This window comes from Canis lupus, chromosome 13 (assembly GCF_048164855.1).
Source record: "Canis lupus baileyi chromosome 13, mCanLup2.hap1, whole genome shotgun sequence".
Taxonomy (NCBI): Eukaryota; Metazoa; Chordata; class Mammalia; order Carnivora; family Canidae; genus Canis; species Canis lupus.
Window position 1 is genome coordinate 9,089,617 of NC_132850.1, and position 22,084 is coordinate 9,111,700.

Here is a 22,084-nt window from a genome sequence, read left to right on the forward strand (position 1 = left end):
AGCACATGGTCCTTGAGGAGGTGAGAGGGGGAGCGAGGGGAGGAGGGGCGCAGGGGGTCCTTGGAGAGGTGAGAGGGGGAGCAAGGGGAGGAGGGGCGCAGGGTCCTTGGAGAGGTGAGAGGGGGAGCGAGGGAAGGATGAGCACAGGGGGGTCCTTGGGGAGGTGGGGGGGAGCGAGGGGAGGTCGGCTGGTCCAGCGGCAGCCCCAGCTCGGGTCGGCTGCGGGGTCCCTCCCCCTGTGCCCCCTGGAGTCGGAGCCACCGACTGATGCGCGTGGGGAGCGGTGGTGCCTCCCAGAATCCCGCTTTGGGTTGCAGCTCTTCCAGGTGATCATTTGTTGGTGTTGGTGAGATCGCCGGGCTCTTCCAAGGAGTCAAAGGACTTGTCCTCCAACTCCGGCTTGACAGCCAGATTGGAGATGCACATCTATTTTTTATTTTTCATTTTTATTTATTTATTTTTTTAGTTAAGACCATGTCTTGCTTTTCTAGATTATGAAAGTGTCACAGGTTCATGGGGAAGCAGGGAAAGTGCACAAAAGCACAGAGAAGAAGGTGAAAATGAACTGTGGTCCGAGCCTTGAGATGCCACCATGGCTAATGTACTGGTGTTCATCCTTCCGGGCTCAGATTCTAGAGCCTTCTCTTGGGCTCTGCCCGTAGTCTGGGATGCCCCGGGGTTCACGAGCCGGGCCTCTTTCTGCACCTTCCGGAGGCGGCGAGCTGAGTGGGTGTCCGGAGGGCCGGGCGGCTTTGCAGCCTTGTCCCTTCAGTCCTTCTGTGTCATCTGTTGGGGGCGGCCTGGAGCGGTCATGTCCCTGCCCTGGGCCCCGTGTCCCTGCCCAAGAGCAGACAGGGGCACGGCCATGGATTCAGCCCATCCTGCAGCGTGCTCAGGTGGGGACTGCCGCGGGCACAGACAGGCCGTGGAGCAGCACCACCACAGGGGACAGAGAGGCCTCAGAGCGCTTGCTTCCATCACTCTGCAGCCCACGCGGTTCCCTCGTGTCCACCAGGCCCCCGAGGACAGTGCGGGAGGCTGGGCGGGAGTCAGGGAGCGAAGCCCAGGCTGGGCTGGTGGGCTCTGGGCACCCTGTGATAGGGGTGGAAGGCGGGTCCAGAGGCCGCCAGGGTCCCCAGGGGCCATCGTGGGCAGCGTCCCTCCCGGGGCAGGGTGGTGGCCGCTGTCCTTGGAGCCTGGAGGATGCCCCACAGGCTTCTGGCTGGGCATCAGACAGCTCAGAGATGAGCCAGGAGGGATCGGGAGCTGCAGGGAGGGAGTCGGGCGTGGACCGAGAGCGGGGCTGGCTCGGGGCCCACACGGTGTGTGCTCCCTCCGAAGGCCAGGAGCCTGCAGTCGGTGCGGCCACCGAGGCTGGTGGGTTGAAGCCTGGTCTTGGTGCCCTGAGGAGAGCGCACAGGTCGGGGGGTGATGCCCACGTGGGAGTGGACGGGACGGGTGTTGGCACGGACGCTGTGCTCGTGACCCCTGACCCCGGGCCTCAGGGACGGCAACAGGTCCTGAGGGACGATGAGGCTGAGTGCCAGGGGACGGGGCCGTGACGCTGGACGGGGTCGTCTCTGGGAGGCGTGGGTCCCACTGGAACAGGCATCTGAGGAGCGGGAGCCGTCGTGGGGGGCGCCGCACCGAGCTCCGGAGGAGGGCGCAGGCCTAGGGCGGCCGTCGCAGTGGCCAGGGCAGCGGGGCCGCAGCCTGGGTAGGGTCCAGCAGGCCAGCGTGGGCGCCGGGCTCCCCGTGGTCCCGAGGCCGGGCCGGGGGCCACACAGCTCCTTGGCAGGCGGCCTCCTGACGGGCTCCCCGCCGGGTCGGGACCAAGCGGGACCTGGGCCCCGTCACAGCCGCAGGCCGTGCGTCATGCCGAACTGTAACCCGTGACACGCCAGCGTCTGCAAGGGCCCCCAGCCCGCCCCGTCCTGCCAGCCGGCGGCCGTAGCCCCACGTGCTTCCATCTGGGAAGATCTCCGCCTCGGCTCCGACGGGCTTCCCTACTGAAGGGCTGTTTTCCCAAAATGAGGACTCAGCTCCGGGGTCGCCCGTGTCGGTGGGAGAGCTATCGATGTGGGTGGCGGGACCGCAGGCCCCGGGTTGTGGGGCTCCGGGTACCCGGCAGCGACAGTGCAGCAGGGTTCGCAGGGGAGGAGGAACGAGTCCAGGAGGACCTCACATCCCCGGAGTAGGAGAAAGTTGGAAATAGTAGAAGGAACGGGATTAAGAGGAGGTCGCCTGGTCTCAGGCGTCCGTTCCTGAGAGTCCCCGGGGGAAGCCCCGCAGGCCTGGGCTCCCCTGTCCTTCCCCGCAGTGCAGCCCTCCTGAAGCCAACACGCACCCTAAAACCATCAACAAGCACCTTTCGTGCTGCATTTTTGTTTTTTCAAAAAGGAAATCTCTTTTTAAAAAAAAAAAAAATAGGAAATCTCTTACTTGGGTGCTGTGTGGCACGACTGATGGCGCACTTCCATCAAGGAAATGGGATAAGCGCGGGAGGCCGGCGAAGGGACCCCTGACCCCATTATCTACTGATAAAACTGTGGTTCCGGGTGCTCTTGTGAGCCGTCTGGACTCCAGCGGAAACGCGTTGAGCTTACTTCCGCGATTCCTGTAGCGGTTCACCAGGGAAAGCCAATTCAAGGGAGTTTGATGAACAAGAAGGGAAACGTGTTGGCGTAGGTTTCCTGGGACGTCCTAAGGCTGTGTGGCTTCAGGCGCAGCTCGATCCAGCCTTGCTGGGACTCTCTTCATCTTCCCGCTCTGCTTTATCTCTTTAGTGTGGCAGCGACATGGCCTCTGACAGCTTTGCTCTTCGTGATCCTGGAGGTGGCGATCCTACTCTTCCCAACATGTATATGGGATCCGCAGGGAAGAGCCGTTACTGGCCATGCCCACGTCCTGTGCGGCCCCCAAGAGAAATCGCAGTGGGCTGGGGACGAGATGCCATAGTGATGAGCTGGGGGGCAGGCAGGTTGGACGGACAGCATGCACAGGGCCATGTGGGGTGTAAGCGGGATGGTTCTCTAACGGGAAGAGAGAGAAAAGCTACGGTGTTTGCATTGGGTCAGCCCGAAGGGTCTAGAACCAGAGTTCTTCTGCTCGGAGTCCATTCTCTGACCACTCGGACTCTGACCACTTGTGTTCAAGGAAAGGCCAGTCTAGAAAAGCCCATTGGAGTGACAGAGGACAATATAGGGACAGACGATGGCACTGGGCATGGCACCCCCAATGGGGTGGGACGGGGTGGGGTGGGGGTAGGGGCGGCCTCTGGACACCTTCCCTGTAGAGGGGACATGAGCGTCTGCAGAGAAGGAGCCAAACAGCTGCAGGGCCTTGGGGCAGTGCCGCCAAGCGGGGGAGAAGCGGAGGAGAACCTGCATCCTCTGCGAGGATAATGCATGGGGATGCTTCGCCCAGTGCCTGGCACCCAGCGCCCAATCAATAAATAGCAGCTATTATTATTACCCATTAGAGATCATCCCTCAGCGCCTGCAGTCTGGACGTGATGGATGCAGGCTGTGTTTGTGTAATGGGGATTATTTATTAGTCACCTTATAGAAAGCAATGACGGAAGAGGCACAAGACTATGTTACCGCAGAGGGATCTTATCTCCTAGAAATCGAAAGCTTCTATTTTTTCCCCTAGGTAGCAAGACCACTCGTTCTCAGAGATTAAATCTGTTTCCCCTGTTAAGACCCCCCAAACAAAAAACAAAGCAAAGAAACCTAAAGGGGAAGGAGATGTAATTTCCACCGATCCCAGCACGGCATCTAGGAGGATGGTCCTGCAGCCCCCGAGTCCCCAGGGCGCGGGCACACCTGTTGTAGGGAGGAGGCCTTGGAGGGAACGGGGAGCCAGAGGAGGGAGTGGGGGGCTGGTCCCCTTGGAGCTCACTTAGGCCTTGACCCCGGCTCAGGGCAGAGACCCAGATATGATGTTTCCGAGAACCTGTTTCTGTTGGTTGGGGGAGGCTGGGCCACCGTGACCACCCCCCCACCCCCCACCAGCCACACCTGCCTCCAGCTGCCTCCCCCGGCTCAGTGCTGAGCCAGGAACCGTGTCCCAAACCGTGACCCTCGACTCGTTGCCGTCGAGTGGCATGGGCTCATTTAGGACTACTTAAGAAACTGTCTTTCAGTCTGATGGTCGCAGGTCACGGAGGCAGCCAGACCGTGTTCTTGTGGCAGCACCTACGTAATCATTCCGCGCAGCCGCAGAGTCGCCGTGCACGGGGTTAGGTCTTTTGCTAATTATTTGTTTGATAACAGCTCTGCCTAACAACAGCGGAAGGCCGAGAGATGGCAATCAGCCGCTTTTCCCCCCGGAGACTATGAGGATGTTTCACATTTCTGCAGATAATAGAAGAAAACGTACAAACCGCTTCCTGTTAGCACGCGGTGAGGCGTAGGAGCCACTTGGCATCTAACAGTTATTAAGTGCTTACGGGGCCGGGCACCGTGTGCCTGAGTGTTTTCTGACGTAAACTCCTCCAAAGCGTGCTCTGACGGAGACGCTGTCGTGCCTGTTTGACGGGTGAGGACACTGAGGCACTGAGGGATTTTAGGAGTTGGGGAGTGTTGGACTCAGCTGGGCTGACTTCAGAGCTGGTGCCCACCCCTCCCATCAGATGGGGCGTCCTACACAGCCTCCACCCCCACACCAGCAGGTGGAAAGGGATCATGATTGATTGATTGATTGATTGATTTTTTAAGATTTTATTTTTTATTTATTCATGAGAGACACAGAGCGAGAGAGAGAGAGGCAGAGACACAGGCAGAGGGAGAAGCAGGCTCCATGCAGGGAGCCCCACGCGGGACTCGATCCCGGGACTCCAGGATCACACCCTGGGCTGCAGGCGGCGCTAAACCGCTGAGCCACCGGGGCTGCCCGGGATCACGATTTTATTCTCCTTAAATGATTCACGTCTATGATGCATGCGAAAGAGGTGCAATAAGAGCACAGACACAAAGCACGCTGTGATTGCGCAGAGTCGCACCCGTTCGAAAGTAAGCCACTGTCGAAGCCTTGACGCCCTCGCTTCTAGGCACCAGGCCGCCTGGGGAGATGATGAGCTAATGAGGCTGCTGGACACGACGAATTTTAGGGGGAAAAAAATGCGGCCGCTGCATCTCTGTTTTATTTTTACTTTCTGAAAATTCCACTTGAATTTAACAGATGGAAAAAAACAAATGAAAGAGAAATGGAAGGAATCAGTCAAACTTAAGATAAATAGACATTAGCTCCGAAAACATCCCTGGAAAGCTAAGGATGAAGATTAAAGAGCACGTCGAGAGGCTGGACTTTTCCTCCTCCTCCTCCTCCCTGCACCCTCCTTCTTTCTGCAATATTTATTAACCTCTCTCCTTGAAAGATGAGGAAGTCCATGCCTGCGTATTTCTTTTCATTTCCTCAACGGCCTTTTTCCTTTTTTTTTTTTTTTTTTTTAATGTGTCATCTCTTTGCCCAGCAAAGTCTGTAACATTTATATTCTTTCCGTGTCTTCTCTTTCATGGTTGTGTTGTCTCGGCCCTATATTTATAAAAGGATTTAACACTCACCACCAGTCTTCTGGCCACTTGTTTTATATTCCAGAATCCTGTATTTTGATTGATCTCTTGGCTTGCTGAAGTTGAGTCTCAAATACCATTTGCGGGAAGGGCCCCTGGATGTTCTCTGAATTCCTACATGGTCGAGGGTGTCCGCCTCTTGTCCAAATCCTTGAGTGGTGGTTTCCCTGGGTGTGCACTTCTTAAGCTGTCATGCTCATCAGAGCCTGATCAGGTTGATCTAAGGCTAATAAGCAGACTCATTTTGCTGTTGTTCAGCTTGTTTTTCTCCTGCTTGGATGCCCATAGGATTCATACTCCTTCCTTGAAATTTAGGAAGTTCACGTCCTGGAGGTGATCACTGCACATAAGAGTCTTGGAGACATCATGTGCCTTTTGATCTTCAGATTCAGCTTTCTTGATTCCAAGATGTTTTCATTGATTATATCGTTGTATATTTTTCTCTATGGATATGTGGGGCCTCTTTCGTTCAATATCCCGTATCCAGGATCTTCTCCATTGTCATGTTTCTATATTTGATCTTTTCCATTTGTTTACTTAATTTTCTTTTTTTTTTAATTTTTTTTGTTTGTTTACTTAATTTTCACGGACGTGCCCACCACATTCCTATTTTGGGTTTTCCGGCAAACTCACCCGACCCCCTTTCTTCAGGCGCTTGACTATGATCTGTCCTTTCCTCTCTCCTGTCCTGCAAAAGCTCCCTTTCTGTTTTCTGTTTATCTTACTAATTGCCCTTTTAGATACTTGAAACTCTTCTTTGAATTGCCTTTGTTTTTTTTTTTAAGCCTACAATTTCTTTGAGACTAGAGAACTACGTTTTTCTGGACTTGTGTTGTTTCCTTTGACAGTGATCGAGATGGATGCTTTCCGTAGCCTTTTGCTTTATTAATTTCTTCCTTTGCTTTATTTCGCCGATTCAACATGTTCCTTCTCTGCCCAGTTCCCGACTGTCTCTGTTTTTTTTTTTGTTTTGTTTTTTTGTTTTTTTTTTGAAATCAGACTGAATTATTTGCCAACAGATAGTGTGCCAGACTCTGGGGCATGGGAAGTGAGGGGTTAGGAAGGGGCAGGCCTGCGTGGCAGGTCAGGTTTTGTAGCTCACGTAGTCTCTCAGTAAATCCAGCATTTCTGTTCACCCAGAGTCCAAAAGCTGCTCGGTGCAGTGGTTTGGGATGGATGGCTAACTCGCCCGCTGCCTTACGCTGCAGCCTCCCTTGGACGGAGGCAGGGCCCTAGACCACTTGGAGGAGAAGCCGTGTGGCCCGTCCTTCCCCCGCCTCACCTCCTTTCCTGCTTCCAGTGCCGACTGGGTGGCCCATCTCCTGACACCTTGTCATCTCGTCAAAAGTCCGTGGAAGCCTTTCGGGGGCTGAGCGACTTTGTTTTAGAGAGAACTGCATTTTGCTGAAGGTCTGAGGGGGCCTGCAGCATCCCTCCTGGGTTAGGTCCAAATTCCGCAGTATTTTGGTGAATATGCCTAGCGGCTTGTGGTTGGGATCATTTCCTTGTTTGACTTCACTTCTTGTTTTTGTTTTTCGTCAGTGGATTTTAAGAGAGAGAACAGGTGCAAGTGCCCTCACTGGACATCTTTATTTATTTATTTTTAAAGATTTTATTTATTTATTCATGAGAGAGAGAGAGAGAGAGAGAGAGAGGCAGAGACACAGGCAGAGGGAGAAGCAGGCTCCATGCAGGGAGCCCGATGCGGGACTCGATCTCAGGACCGCGGGGTCATGCCCCGGGCTGAAGGCAGGTGCTAAACCGCTGAGCCACCGAGGGATCCCCGTTGGACATTTTTAAAAGGAAGTCTTTCATGGCATCGTTATTGTGTAGGATTCTCCTGTACCAATGAGCAACACCCAACTAACTAAAATTCTCTTTTAAGGACGTTTCTGGGTTTTTTTTCCTTCTTTTTGAATATACACAGTGCTGCAATGACTGTCCTCGGGTGTTGGATATACGTGCGCAGCTGCCCTCACCCACATTTTGGAGACCTGCGGAGAGCCCAGAGGGTGAGGGAGTCACCCACGGTAGGGAATCTAGTTACTAGGAGATTGTGGGCTGGGTCCGTGGTCCAGAGCTGCGCATCGCCGCAGGGGCCCGTGTCTCTGTCCATCGCAGCCAAGACCCTTCCCGCCGCCCAGTGTCTCAAATTTTACTGCCTCTTCCACACTGCGTGCCTGTAGACTGAGCCCCTGTGCTCAGAAGGATTAACCGTAAGAGGATTTCTGTGCTGCTTTTCTCCGGGATTCGCACAAAAGGACTTAGATAAGTCTTGGCTTTATGGGCCCTTAATGGGCCATTAGAGGGAACTAGAGCATCTGAGGCCAGCCATATCCAGAGGCCCCCGGGAGGCCAGGACATGCCTGGGGCGGGCCTTTCAAAGCCCCTTCTTCAGTGTGCCCTTGAGCAGGTACTCCAGGAGGCTGGGCTGTTTATGCGACCCAGATATTTGGAGTTTCTTAAATTGCAGATCTGCCCTTTGGGGGCGTTCACACGTGGATGACACATCACTGAGTATCTGACACATACTCGGGCCTGGCTTCCTAGACACGGGGCGCTGTGCCAGAAAGGGCCCGGGCTTGGTCAGTGCTGTGCCCTTGCCCTCGTGGAATCCTTATTTCTGTTTGGCTTGGACGGGGCCCTGCGTTTTCATCCTGCGCTGGATGCTGATCCTGCGGCCCCTGCCTTCGTGTGCCAGATACAGGTCTGAGCCCTAAACCTGCACTGGCTGAGGCTGTCGTAGGGAGAAGCCCAGAAGGAGGCCCGAGGGCCGCCAGGCTGAGCGTGTCTAGGTCCTGCGGGCTGCAGCCCAGGCAGCCCGGGCGTAAGAGCGCCAGCCGTGCAGGTGAACGGTCACCCGGGCAGCCACAACTGGCCACCGTGCAACGGCCAGCCATTGGGGGTCTCAGGGCTGCACCCCAAAGACAAGGAAGACGCCCCTCCTGCCTCCCCCAAGCTCAGTCTGCTGACGGAGACTCTCGGGAAAGGCCCTCGCTCCATGTCGTCCGATCACCTGCCACATAGCAAAGCGCAGGAGCCCAGCGTCAAGCACTGGCAGACAGAGCTCAGTGCTCCTACGTCACCGCGCCTGGAAGACCGCCAACTCCTCTGTCCAAGTCTCTGTCTTTCTCTCTTTTCTGTCTTCTGTTTTATTAGCTGCACAAGAAAGGATTTTTATTACTTAAATGAGCTCTCAGCACGTCTGCTAATACATCCTAATGGGTTTTAAGACTTAAAAGCAACAGCACGGATCGCCATTTGCTTGCTCAGCAAGAATATGCCTGGTGGGAGGGCGGGATGAGGGAGGGAGGCGGGGGGCGGGGGGGGGGCTACCTCCACTGGCCGGACGCACCACGCAAATAGGCTGGGATGTGCTCCCAACATACTAAATGGATCAGAGCAGCTTCTCGTTCGCATGTGCAAATTAGATTAATCAGAGCAGACACAGAGGAGAGTAATGATGCGGTTGCTAAGGACACACAGGCACCCGCAGGGATGCACAGGAGCGCCGGGCGCCTGGTCGCGGCCTGGCTTCTGTCATCCGGCTGGTCCACATCCATCAGGTGATCCCTGCCTGCGGCGGCCGGTCCCTCCTGTTGGGCCCAGCAGCTTCCGCCGCACGGATGGGCAGGGTGTCTGCATTTCCAGGCCCAGGACACGGTGTGGCCTGAGAGTTCAGAGCGCCGACGAGTGCGCTGCCCACCGAGTGCCCGTGGTCACGTTGGGCCCCGATGGCCCTGAGACCCCCCAAGGCTGGCTCTGCGGGTGAACGGGAGAGGACGCTCAGAGTAGCACCAGGCGCAGTGCACGTTGGCTGTGCCTTCCCTCCGTTTTCCTTCCCTGACCCACAGAGCCAGTTCCAGTTTTCTCCAGGTCGATTCAGGGACCCGACTCGGTGACTCCCGTGATTTGATCTTTGGGGACAGACCTGCGAACCCGTCCCACCCGGAGGCGGTGGCCATTGAGCTCCCGCTGAGCACCTGCATTCGCCTGTGGGCAGCTGCCGTTTTCCTTCCACTTCCCGGGCTCCTCGGCCGCCCTTCTTGGGGCCCTGGCTCTGCCCCCGCTCTGCCCAGGTCTCGGTGGCCCCGGGACACTTGGGACCTGCTGCCGAGACATTGTGTTTGCTGCCTGCCCGGTGCTGTGTGTTGTACGGGCCACGCATGCCTGTGCCAGGTCAGCGGGCAAAGGCGGGAGCTAGGAGAGAGGAACCTGGAGCTTGCCAGGCGGGGCTTCTCCTCTTTGGACGCGCTCTCGTCCCTCTGTGCTGAGGCGACAGGTGGCCTGGGTCGGGGCGGAGGGCAGGTGGCTGGCGAGGTGGCCGGGCATGGGCCCTGCATCTGGCTCTGATCATCAGGGAGCCTGAGCATCCTTCTCTGGGTATCAGCCCTTTGCACTTCCTGTGAGTTTTCTCTGCACACTCTCTGCCTTTCTCCTCGGGTCCTTTGAATTTCCTTTTTCAGTGCTTTGCAGGTGCTTAATATCCGGGCCTCCGTTCTTTGTTTGTTATGTGTGGTGTGCATATTTTCTTCCCGTCGTCTGGCCTTCCTGTCTGGCTGCTCATCCTCCCTTCATTGTGTTTTCCACCTCGCCGGTGACCCCAGGTGACCTCCGGGAGCCCCGCGCGGCCCGGGCTGGGACACCCCTGGGAGGTCAGAGCTGTCTGGCCTGCGTCAGCAGAAAGATCTCGATGGCCGGCCGCTCCCGGCTACTGGTGTTAGCAGCACACCTGGACTCTGGAATCTTTAAAGCGCGGCTTTTCCTATTTGCAGTGAGTCCATTTCTTGCAAAGAAATTGCAGTTGCCCGTGAAGTGAGAGCCGAGGCCCGACGAGCTCTCACGGTCCTGCTGCAGCGGGGAACTGAGTCGGAATGAGACAGGTGGAGAAGAGTCTGGCAGCGGGGGCTGGTGAAACCGCTGAGAACCAAGGTCGGCCTGAGCAGGGCTTCGGGGGGCTCCGGGGGGCGTGCAAGATCTGCGCGGGCCCACGTCTCGATCGCGAGGCCAGCCGCAGGCGCGAGTCCCTCGGCAGGATGGGCAGGTCTTTGGCTCCTGGATTGCCAGGCTGGCGGGAGTGGCAGTCAGAGGGCCTGGGGCTGCGGTCACCACCCACCTGGCAGCCCTGACGGTGAGCGCGCACCGCCCGGCGGCCGTGGTTTCGGATGGATGGTTCCCACGTGGGCAAAGCCAGAGACCCCCACGTGGCCACCGGCTGGGGAGGCTGCTCCGTGAGAAGCAGGCGGTCCAGGCAGGAACCTGGGGGAGTCTCCCCACATCCCTGGTGAGGACCTGGTCCTAGACAGCATTTCTCTTCCCCTTCATCATTGACAAACACGTTTGCCAAGGGCTTAGTGTGTGTGTGTGTGTGTGTTTCTGGATGAGTATTTGTGCAAGACCCACCATGTGCTGTGTGTGGGCCGGGCTCCGGAGATACACGGGAGGGCAGGAGCAGGTGCATTCCCTGCCTTCGTGGTGAGGGGAGGGCATGAACCAAGGAACACATGGACACGTGGGGAGGGCAGCTGTGGGCAGGACCCCTCCACCCCTGGGGCCTCCACCCCCCGGGGCCCAGGAGGCCACGGGTCTCACCAGACAGAAGGGGTTGGATTTCCTGGAACGTGTGGTCTCCGCGCAGCAGCACAATGGACAGGAGTCAGCTAAGGGGTGGGTGAGGGCCCTAGACAAGCCCAGGGTCCTGAGGCTCCAGGGAAGGCCATTGTGGGGAGCTCCCGGGGCGATGTGAGTCGAGCACAGGACTAGACAGCGGGGTGCGAGTCAGGGGAGCCACGGGCAAGGTGGGAGCAGCAGAGGAGGCGGAAGGAGATGGGAAGGGGAGGGCCAGGGGCTGGCTGGTAGGGAAGGGCCAGGAGCAGATGGGCAGAGGAGGCCCTACAGGGGTGGAGGCCCTTGGGGTGGAGGGTCCAGGGTGGAGGCCCGGGGGGGTGGAGGGCCGAGGGTGGTAGGCCTAGGGGTAGAGGGCCCAGGGTGGAGGCCCTGGGGGTGGAGGGCCCAGGGGTGGTGGCCCCAGGGGTGGAGGGCTCCTGGGGTGGAGGCCCCGGGGTGGAGGCCCCCTGAGGTGGAGGCCCCTGAGGTGGTGGCCCCCAAGGTGGAGGCCCCAGGGGTGGAGGGCTCTGGTGCAGAGCGTCACCCTGGACAGGAGGACAGAGGCTCCCTGTGATAGGCGCCACGTGGTCAGTGCCATTATGGGGACTGTGGGGGGAGGTGCACGTAGGAGGGAGGGAGCCGTCCAACCAACCCTCTATAAACCAAGTTCTTTTTTTTTTTTATAAAATTTATTTGAAAGAGAGCACGAGTGGGGGGAGGGGTAAAGGGACAGGGATAAGCAGGTGCCCCTGAGCTGGGGCCCCCCCGTGGGGCTCGATCCCAGGACCCCAGGATCATGGCCTGAGCCCAAGGCAGATGCTCAACCGCTGGGAACCCTGTAAACCACAAGTTCTTAGGTGGTAAGAGTGAGCCAGTAACTAGCACTGAAATCTCCGAAGTGCGACCAGTCCCGCCTCACGGCCCTCATCCCCCGTTTGCCTCCCAGATTTTCAGGGCTCACCGTTTGCTACACAATCCAGATCTTTCCTGTACATTCACACCACTGTGCACACGCCAGATAGAGGTGCATACATATGCATAGACCCAGGCGCGCACACACCGATGGAGTTCTACTTCTTTATATAAATGTGATAATACAAAATGTACTATTCTGAAACTGCTTTTTTTTTTTTTTAATATGCCATATGCCTTTAGAGTTCTGTATCTGTTTGTACTCATTCTGTTTGGTGGCCCCGAGTATTTCTGTGCCCCGAGCTATGGGCGGACAGTGTCATGGACCAGCGATCCCCCAGGATGTGTGTCGAGGGCACTGCACCCATCTGCGCACCTGCAAGCCTGTTGACGGTGGGAAGGCTTGGGGTAGAATCGGGGGCTCAGAGGGGGCCAGGCTGTGATTTTTATATTGTGCATTTGCCCTCCCCCAAAGCCATGCCGATTTTCATTCCCACCAACGGCCTAGAATCATTTATTTATTTATTTATTTATTTATTTATTTATTTATTTATGTATTTATTTATGTCAGTTATTTAAATTTCTGCTGAGGGGACTCTCCGAAAATGCTCTCTCATTTTGATTTGCATTTTCCTGGTGGTTAATGAGGTATGTCTTGGGCAGCCCCGGGGGCTCAGTGGTTTAGCGCCGCCTTCAGCCCAGGGCCTGATCCTGGAGACCTGGGATCGAGTCCCACGTCGGGCTCCCTGCATGGAGCCTGCTTCTCCCTCTGCTTGTGTCTCTGCCTCACTCTCTTGTGTCTCTTATGAATAAATAAATAAAATCCACAAAAAAAATGAGGTGTGTCTGTCCATAGGCTTATCCTCCATTTGTTTGTTGGCTTGTTTTCCAGTGAATGCCCCGCCCATACCCCCCTTGCCCATGTTTCCCTGCTGGGCCACGTTCTTTTTCTTGTTGGTTTGGAGAACTTCATATATTCCGGGTATCAGTGCTTCTGTCTAGGATGCGTGTTGTGACTTTTTTTTTTCCCTCCTGCTTTTCCCAAACTTGTATTTGAACCTTGTCTTGAGGCTCATTTTGTAGATGAGGAAACTGAGTCAGAGAGAGAGAGATTTGAGATGACTTGCCCAGAGTTGTCTTGGCTCCTGGAGCCCCTTCCTCCACTCTGACCGTTCGGGTGCGGAGCAGCGAGGGTGGGTCCCCTCTGGATCCCAGGCAGGCGGACTGGTAAACTCGCCGCTAGAAGGGAGCCAGGGTCTCACGAGGCTGCCGAGCTGGCCCGGAAAGGCAGACCCACAGTGGGGGCTCCCGCTCGCCTCTGCCCCCATGTAATAGCTTCAGAGACTCAGTAGCCCACAGCCCACATTGGCTAAGGCCTGCTGCTGTCAGCACGAGGGCTCCAAGCTGTGTTCCCAGCCCCCGGGGTCGCTGGCTCCCGGGACCAGCCAGATTCCACAAACACAAATAACCAGAACCCCAGTTAAGTTGGAATTTCAGATAAACAACAAATACTTTTTTTAGCAACAAAAAACAGCGATGCAAGATTTACTAATGCTAAAAAAAAATAAAATAAAATCGCTTGCTGTTTATCTGAATATCTGAAATCAGCCTTCACTGGGATTCTGATCCTATTGGTAACCCTAACCCGAGGGGTGGGAAAGGTCAAGCCTACCTGAGGCGGTGAGAAGGGTCCAGCCTACCTGGAGTGAGAAGGGTCAAGCCTACCTGAAGGAGTGGGAAGGGTCAAGCCTACCTGAAAAGATGGGAAGGGTCAAGCCTACCTGAAGGGTTGGGAAAGGTCAAGCCTACCTGAAGGGGTGGGAAGGGTCAAGCTTACCTGAAGGGGGTGGGAGGGGTCAAGCTTACCCAAAAGGGTGGGAAGGGTCAAGCCTACCTGAAGGGGTGGGAAGGGTCAAGCCTATTTGAAGGGGGTGGGAGGGGTCAAGCTTACCCGAAGGGGTGGGAAGGGTCAAGCCTACCTGAGGGGGTAGGAGGGGTCAAGCCTACCTGAAGGGGTGGGAAGGGTCAAGCCTACCTGAAGGGGTGGGAAGGGTCAAGCTTACCCTAAGGGGGTGGGAGGGGTCAAGCCTACCTGAAAGGGTGGGAAGGGTCAAGCCTCCCTGAAAGGGGTGGGAGGGGTCAAGCCCACCTGAAGGAGTAGCTCAGGTTCCCCTGGCCCCAGCATCAACCAGAGGGTGAGGCTTTCAAATGTCTTAGAGGTTTAGATTCAGAAATTGAAGGCACCAAGAGATAAAGGGTCTTGGCAGAGCTGGGATCTGGATCAAGATGTTTCCCGGAGAAGAACCCACGACTTTCCCTGCGTGTCTTCAGTTTGGGGAGGTCCGCTGTCATCATAGGGCTCTCGTGCTGGGGAGCCGCAGGGGCTGAGGAGCGAGACCCCGTAAAGGGCTTCCCAGGTGGCGGGAGTGCAGGGTGAGCGGAAGTGTAGGGAAGGAGAGTACTGTGTGTTTTCTGTAAGACTCATCGCCTTAAATGGAGCGCATCCACATTAATTCAAATTAAATAACTATCTAATTGGCTCGAACTCCATTTCCAGGGACCCACAGCCCATGAGCGCATCCTTGGGCCTCTGATTACCTGATCTTACAGATCTTATATCACTACACATCCCATCCCTGTTTCTTGATGTCACCCGTCCTTAATGTTGGGTTTTTTTTTTAAATCACCTTTATTGAGATAGAATTAACATAGAATAAGCCGGACCAATCCTAAACACGCAGTCGGAGGAGCTCTGAAGAGCGCACGCGTCCCCCTAACGACATGGCAACGGAGACGCGAACATCACGACCCCAGAGAGTTCCTTTGCGTCCCTGCTTCATCGCTGGCCTCCCTCTCCCAGTCCCGGGCACCTGCTCTGTATTTCCAGTCCCTGCGCCCTCATGACTAAGGCCGCTCTGAACGAACCCTCGCGTGGGCAGACGCTCTCCGTCCCAGGGTGGAATTGCCGGACCGTGGCTGCGGTGACCCGCGCAAGCAGTGGCTTGACAGCTTTCTGGAGGGCTCGTGCTGTCGGCAGTGCATGATGGGCCTCCCCTAGCTGCAACACCGTGACGTCGGTCTTTGCAATTCTGAACATTCTGGGCCCCGGGGTGGCTCGGTCAGTGGAGCCTGTGCCGTCGGTCAGCCCATGATGCTGGGGTCCTGGGCTCCAGAGTCTGCTTCTCCCTCGGCCCCTCCGCCCTGCTCGTGCTCACTCACTCACTCTCAAATAAATAAAATCTGAAAAAAAAATTCTTTGAATTTCGACCACTCCGGTGAGGGTGTAGGAGCATCTGTTTGTGATTTCAATTTACATCGCCCTGATGCCCAGTGGCGATCAACATCTTTTCCTGTGTCTGTGGGCTATTCGGCTCTTGTCTGTTCATGTCTTCCGCTCGTTTTTAAATGGAGTCATTGAGTTTTTTGTCTTCCCAGAGCGCGCTACTAAACTCTATGCGCCTATCGCTGCGTACACTGGCACATTCCCACATACGTCTGTTTGCGTGCACACGGACACTCGAGGTTCATTTTCTCCCCCATGAATATGCAAGCATTCCGGCTCTGTTGGTTGAAAGACCCTTCGATTCTATTAAGATGCAACACGGTTGATTCCTTATCAAACCGTTTAGTTTTTCACCTTTTCCCCCAATTAACAAATACTCGCGGAGCCTCTACATGGTACGAGTTGTTTTAAGTGCTGAGCGTGAGCATCGGCTGGTGAAACAGGAGGTCGTGGTCTGGAGGCGGAGACGGACGGGAGCGCAGCGACTGGAGACAAACGCAAGGAGCCCTGGGCCCCAGAGAAGATGAGCTGGAGCGGGAGGAGGAAGGTGCGTTGCCGAGGAGCCCGCCTGGGCGGACGGGATGCGCGCAGGGGGCCGGACTCCCTTCGGAGGGCTTGTGCCAGGGACCCTCTGCAGGGTCCTGCGTCCTGGGGGGCATCTGGCCAGGCCTCTCCCCTACCTGGAGGCTCGCAGAGCTGCATCCCATAGCAGCGATTTTGCTGCAAGTCCGTTGGGAGTGAGCTGAGCTCACTGCAGTCCTTCGTTCACTTCTCGGGCCAGAGGCCACACAGGAGGCCCATGAGGGGTGCTTGACGCCGGGCTTGAAGCTGGGGAGCCAGAGATGAACCGACGGGGGACAGGGTTGAGGATTGGGCCGGAGTCACTGCATCACCAGGAGCCAGTGCAAGGAGAGTGTGGAGCGCGCTTGGCACCCTCGGTGTGTCCTCAGTGGGCGGAGGGCTCCGTGGGACGGCTGAGGCGGCGACTGTCCTCGCCGTTGTGTGGGGGGAGCAGTAAGAGTCTACGTAGAACTGTGATTACGTATATTCTCTCTCTGTAAATACGTAGCCTGTGTCTCTATGTAGGTTCTAGGCCTGGGTTGGAGGCTGATGTCTGGGCTGGAGGCCAACATCCCGGGCTGGAGGCTTAGGTCCGGGCTGGAGGCTGACGTTGCAGGCTGGAGGCCGAGGTCTGGGCTGGAGGCCGAGGTCCGGGCTGGAGGCCAACATCCCGGGCTGGAGGCTGACATCCCGGGCTGGAGGCCGATGTCCCAGCTGGAGACTGAGGTCCGGGCTGGAGGCTGACGTCCCAGGCTGGAGGCTGAGGCCCAGAGTCCTCATGGAGAGCTCACAGTCCAGGCGGAGGTGGATGAGAGGTGCCAGGAGCCTTGTGAGCAAACATGGCCTCTGTCCCCTTTGCTCCCAGCGCTAGACGTATAGGACAGTGGGTATGACGTGGGCTTTGTTTTGCTTTAGAGCGAGAGAGAGCGAGAGAGCGTGTGCATGCGTGTGTGAGCCTGAGGGGCAGGGCAGAGACGGGGGAGGGAGCCCAACTCAGGCCTCATCCCCACAACCCCGAGGTCATGACCTGAGGCGAAACCGCGCCTCCGACACCCCAGCCACGGAGCCGCCAGGCGCCCCACGACCCTGGCTCTAATGCCCGGCTCCCTGGGGTCAAGTCTCCGTGCTCCTGCCTCGCAGCCACTCGGTCCTCTATGCCCCTGTGTCTTCATCTGCAAGAGGGTGACAGTCAGGCCTTGTCTGATGCTGAGAGACGCACCTTGGGGGGAGGCGGGGAGGATCACAGCGCTCTGAGCAGTGTTCGCCTCGAGGCCACTCACTACCCGTGTGACCGCGATGTCCCTCGATTCTCTCCGCACGCTGGTGAGGGCTTGGGGTCACCCAGGGCACAGATAGAGGGGACTCAGGGGTCGTGGAGCCACGAATGAGAAGCAGCAGGCCCTGACTCCACCCCGGTGCGTGTGTCCCTGGCGACCACTGTGGCGAAGGCCCCTGCGTTCATTGCCTCCGTGACCGACTCAGCCCCCGGGCGAGGACCTGTGACATCAGCTCCGTGCTGTCCGCCAGCCTCAGTGTCCTTCCACCCCCGGCCTGGGCCCAGGGGACCCGCGGATGGCGGGCAGGCCTTACACGCACGAGGACACCTGCTCCTCTTACTCCTCTAGATATTGCAGGATCGCCGTCCCTACCCGGCCCGGTTCCTGGGACCTCAGTTCCTGGGCACCCTTCACTCTGGGGGCCCAGCCCACTGCCTGGGGTGGGTGCACCCACCCGCCCCGCACAGCCTTGGCCTCTCGGCTGTGACGTTCTTCTCGTGCACCTGCGGGTCCGAGTCAGGTTCTGTGGGGCCCCCAGCTCGTTGCGGGGCGGAGGGGGAGAGGGGTCCCGAGTCGGTGCAGGTGGGAGCCTGTTGTGCTCAGGACCCCGGGTAGTGCCCTAGGTGCCCGTCTGGAGAAGAGGGCGAGTCAGGAGCTGGTGGAGAGAGCACGGGGCCAGGGCTTGAGGCTGGGAGAGCAGGCCTCGGGGGCTCGGAGGACGCTGGCCAGTGAAGCCCAGAGGGGCCACCAGCTATGACAGGAGGGGAGGCTGGGGTTGGCGGGGAGGCCCTGGCATCCAGCTAGGAGGGGGACCTCAGGGCGGCGCCCGGAGAATTCCCCGTGTCTCCCCGTGCCACATGGACCGGGTGTCTACAGGTGTGCCTGGCCCTCCCTCCACGACGCCCGGGACCACTGCGCCCCACAGCCGCCCCCCCCTTGGCCCTATTCCCTTCCTTCATGTCCTTCTTCCTCCTTAGTTGATCCTCTCCTCCTCACTCCCGATGCGTTTCCTAATTCCCTCCCTCCCTCCCTTCCTTCCGTCTCTGCGAAGAATGCCCTGGGCTGGAAGCAGATTTCCCTCCTGCTTCCCTGTCCCCGGGCCCCCCCATCCGTCTGTTCCCTGCCACCTCTTTGCTAGGGAAGCTCTGACCTGAGCGACACGTGAAGCAGCTGGAAGAATTCCTTAAAGGAACCGGGGTCAACTAAACACCCTCCGTGCGCCCGAAGCCCTGCCTGGCTTGTGCCTTGAACCACCTGACCTGAGCTTGGCATCAGCCCAAGGAGGCAGATGCCCATGTGGCCCTCTCACCCCTGAGGGGCAGGGCGGTCCCGAGCACGTGTGCCCTCCCCTGTGTGCCCACACCTTGTGCCCCTCCCCCTGCCCTCCCCTGTGTGCCCCTCCCCCGTGTGCCCCCCCTGCACTCATCCCTGTGCCCCTCCCCCCTGCCCTCCTCCCTGTGCCCCTCCCCTCCCTCCTCCCTGTGCCCCTCCCCCCTGCCCTCATCCCTGTGCCCCTCCCCTCCCTCCTCCTTGTGCCCCTCCCCCTGCCCTCATCCCTGTGCCCCTCCCCCATGCCCTCCCCCCACCCACCCCCTGGGCTCCTCCCGTGCCCCTCCCCCATTCCCCTCCCCCCATCTCTGTCAGGTGCTCCCGGTGAGTCTCCGCATCCTGTACTTGAGCCTCCGATATACGGGGGATGTTTGCCAAGAGAGAGAAATGTTATTGGACATTTTTGTGTGTGGTTGTAAAGATCACCTCTGGATGAAAACACAAAGGAAAGACTTACAAACCACCGCCAAGGCAGGCAAATGAAAGACGTGTGTTTGCAGCGCCCCTGCGACTGCTCTGGCTGCTTGTGGGGCGGGGACGGGGGACGGGCTGGGACAGGGACAGGACAGGGGTGGGGGGGGTGGGGGGGTGGACCCTGAAGCACAGCGGCCCATTGTTCTGGGCCGTCCTGGCCCCCCGCGCTCCTCTCCGCTCCCCGTTTCCCTGGGAAAGCCAGCGTTTTCCTCATGGCCCGGCCGACGGCTGCCTCCTCCGCCCACCAGAGAGGCTGGTGCTGGGCGCCCTGGCAGGGCACCGGCCCCTGCGCTGGCACCGGGGCTCAGGTGTTTCCTCGTGTGGAGGCCTGGGCGCAGTGCTGTCCCCGAGTGCCGCAAGCAGGCCACGCAGGGCAGCTGCCCCCCGGGGAACAGACGTCAGGCGGCCTGTGGCCTCACATTTCCAGGACCCGGGACCCCCTCAGGGGAACCAGGCTGCTCGCTGACCTTCCAGGGCACCCGGACCCCACTGCCCTGGCCAGGAGCCCCCTGCGGCCACCCCAGGGGGCGGAGCGCCCTCCGCAGCCGGCCGCACTGCTGGCCCCCGGATCTGCTTGCAGCCGGCAGCGAGCGTTCTCCTTCCTGTTGCCCAGACTCCTTGGCATAGAGACCAAGGTCTCTACAGCGAGACCACCCTTGCTGTAGCGACGGGGCCAGGCCGGGGTGCCGGGAAGTGAGCCCAGGCTTGTGCAGGAAGCCGGTGTGGCCCATGGCCCAGCCGGGCAGGGCCTGGGGACAGACGGGGCCTGGGCCAGGAAGGGTGGCTGGAGCTGGGAGCTGGGAGCTGGGGTCGAGGCCGAGATGAACTCAAGCTGAGCAAGGTCGGGTGCGTGGCTGCCCCTCTCTGAACTTGCCTTTCCTTCAGCCTGGAATGGGCACATCCAGTCCTCCGGCTGTGGCTGGGCCTTGCAGGGGCATCCGGACACGGTCGGCAGCCCTCCCGCCCTCCATGGGGTGGGCATTGGCTTCTTATGGTCGCAGTGACAAACCACTAAGACCCTAGTGGCTCAGGACAACAGGAATTCATTCTCATAGGTTCTGGAAGCCAGGAGTCCGACGTCAGCCCCCCGGGGCTCAAGTCAGGCTGGTGGCAGGGCAGGTTCCTTCCAGAGGCCCCAGGGGAGGGTCCAATTCCTTCCCTTTATCGGCTCCTGGAGGCCATCCCCACCACCTGACCGTGAGCTCCTGTCCTCGGGTCGCTTCAGCCTCTTGCCTCCACCGCGGTCTCTCCTGCTTCCCCCCATCGGGACCTTTGGGCCCCACTGTGCCTTCCAGATGATCGCGGCGACCTCCCATCTCGAGACCTTGACTTAATCACATCTGCTGAGTCCCTTTTACCATGTCGGTAACCACGCCCGGGTTCTAGAAATTAGGATGTGGCCATCTGGGGGGGGGGGGGGGGAAGGGGGCGTGCTTCAGCTACCGCAGGGGTGACACGTAAAGCCCTCCGTCCAGGAACCATCCAATAAATGTATTACTTTGAGCTCTGACGGCGAGGCCACACGGCAGCACCGTGCTCAAAGGGGTATCGGGGGGACGTGGCCCGGCCCCCGGGGACAGCGGGGCCACATGTCTCCATTTCTCTCCAGCCCTGTCGGTTCCCAAGGCCCCACCTGCCACCCGGAAGTCCCTGGGGAGTCCCTGTTTGCAGTCACCGTCCGCCCACTCCCCTGGCCGGGCATAGGGGTCACCGGACGGGGAGGGCGGCTGAGGGAACCTTGAAGCATTTCCAGGCAGCCTGTGGCCCGTGGAGAGCAGCTTCCCTGGGGGACCAGTGACACAGACATAGATACCAGTGTGTGTCGCCTGGGCTGGGAAGAGTACGGGGACCATGTATTTGGCCGGATGTGCTGGCTCTTTCCTCCAGGAGCAAAAGCCCTCACCTGTCCTGCCCCGCGGGCCATCGGCCTCTGTGGACAGCGCCCCGAGCAGTGTCCGCCCCGACCCGGAGGCTCCTGGCCCCTCCTGCTGCAGGTGCTCGCCCTCCCACAGGGCCTGAGCACCCAGACAAGGCGGCGGAGCCGTAGCGCCCTCGGCCCTGGGGGAGCCCGCAGCCCCGATGGCTTGTCGCGCAGTCTGTCTCCCCGAGCCCCTGGTGCCCGTGCACACACAGAGGGGACACCCCAGCACGTGGGCGCCACACAGGAGCTGGAGACATGGGGAGCCAGGAAGGGGCCCAGGTGGGTAAGCTGCTTCCAGGGGCCCTCCCAGAGCCGAGGCCGCCCGAGCCGGCTCCGGCGTGCCCGGGGCCCTGGGGACTCGAGCTCACGGCCGCCAGGGTCGGGGGTGCACTTGCGAAGGGGGGTGGCAGCACTTGGGCGCATGTTAAATCTCGGTCGTCCTCTCCAGGAAGGAGCTCCAGCCGGGCCAGAGCCTGGAAGGAGAGAGCCCATGGCCAGTGGCTCAGAACAGCGCCTCCCGATGCCACGGGGACCGCTGTCATGGGGACGGTACTGCCCCTGCTGACGGTCATCGCACGGTCCCCTGAGCGTCTGCGCCATGCCAGCCACTGTGCCCCTCGCACACGGCATCCCGGCTCATCCTCCCGGCAGCCGGATCATTATACCCGGTTTTACTGGTGAGGAAACTGAGGCCGAGGGAAACATGCAGGGACGCGGGTGGCTGGCGCCAGAGGGAGACACTTAGGGGACAAAGAGAACCGTTTTGGAGTTAGGTTTGCCGCCTGCCCGTTCGGGGCCTGCCAGTCACGTCCCGGTGCCAAGTCTCCGGAGGCAGGTGACAGCGAGTGGGCATGCACAGGCCTGCCTCCCCGGGCCTGGGCCGGCCCCACATGCGTTGCCCTGGGGAGGCCGCCTCCGTCCCAGGGGTCAGGCTGGCAGGCGGGCAGGGCTGGGAGTGTGCCCGGAGGTCTCTCCCAGGTGCCAAGCCTGAGCTCGGGCTGCAGGGCCTCCTCTGGGGCAGAGACCAGGAGCAGATCTGAAATGGTGGGATCGGTACCTACGGACCAGGATTCCAGAGGGAGGGCGTGTGGCAGCCTCCCCGAGGAGCAGGGGCGGTGGGGGGAGAGGGACAGGGTGCCTGCGT

The 22,084-nt window shown here is 59.0% G+C and overlaps 1 protein-coding gene across 7 annotated transcripts in view; it reads left to right on the forward strand.

Moving 5' to 3' along the window:
* CSMD2 (CUB and Sushi multiple domains 2) overlaps nt 1-22,084 on the forward strand; it is a 492,622-nt gene that overhangs the window by 108,653 nt on the left and 361,885 nt on the right. The gene's annotated exons all lie outside the window — the stretch shown is intronic.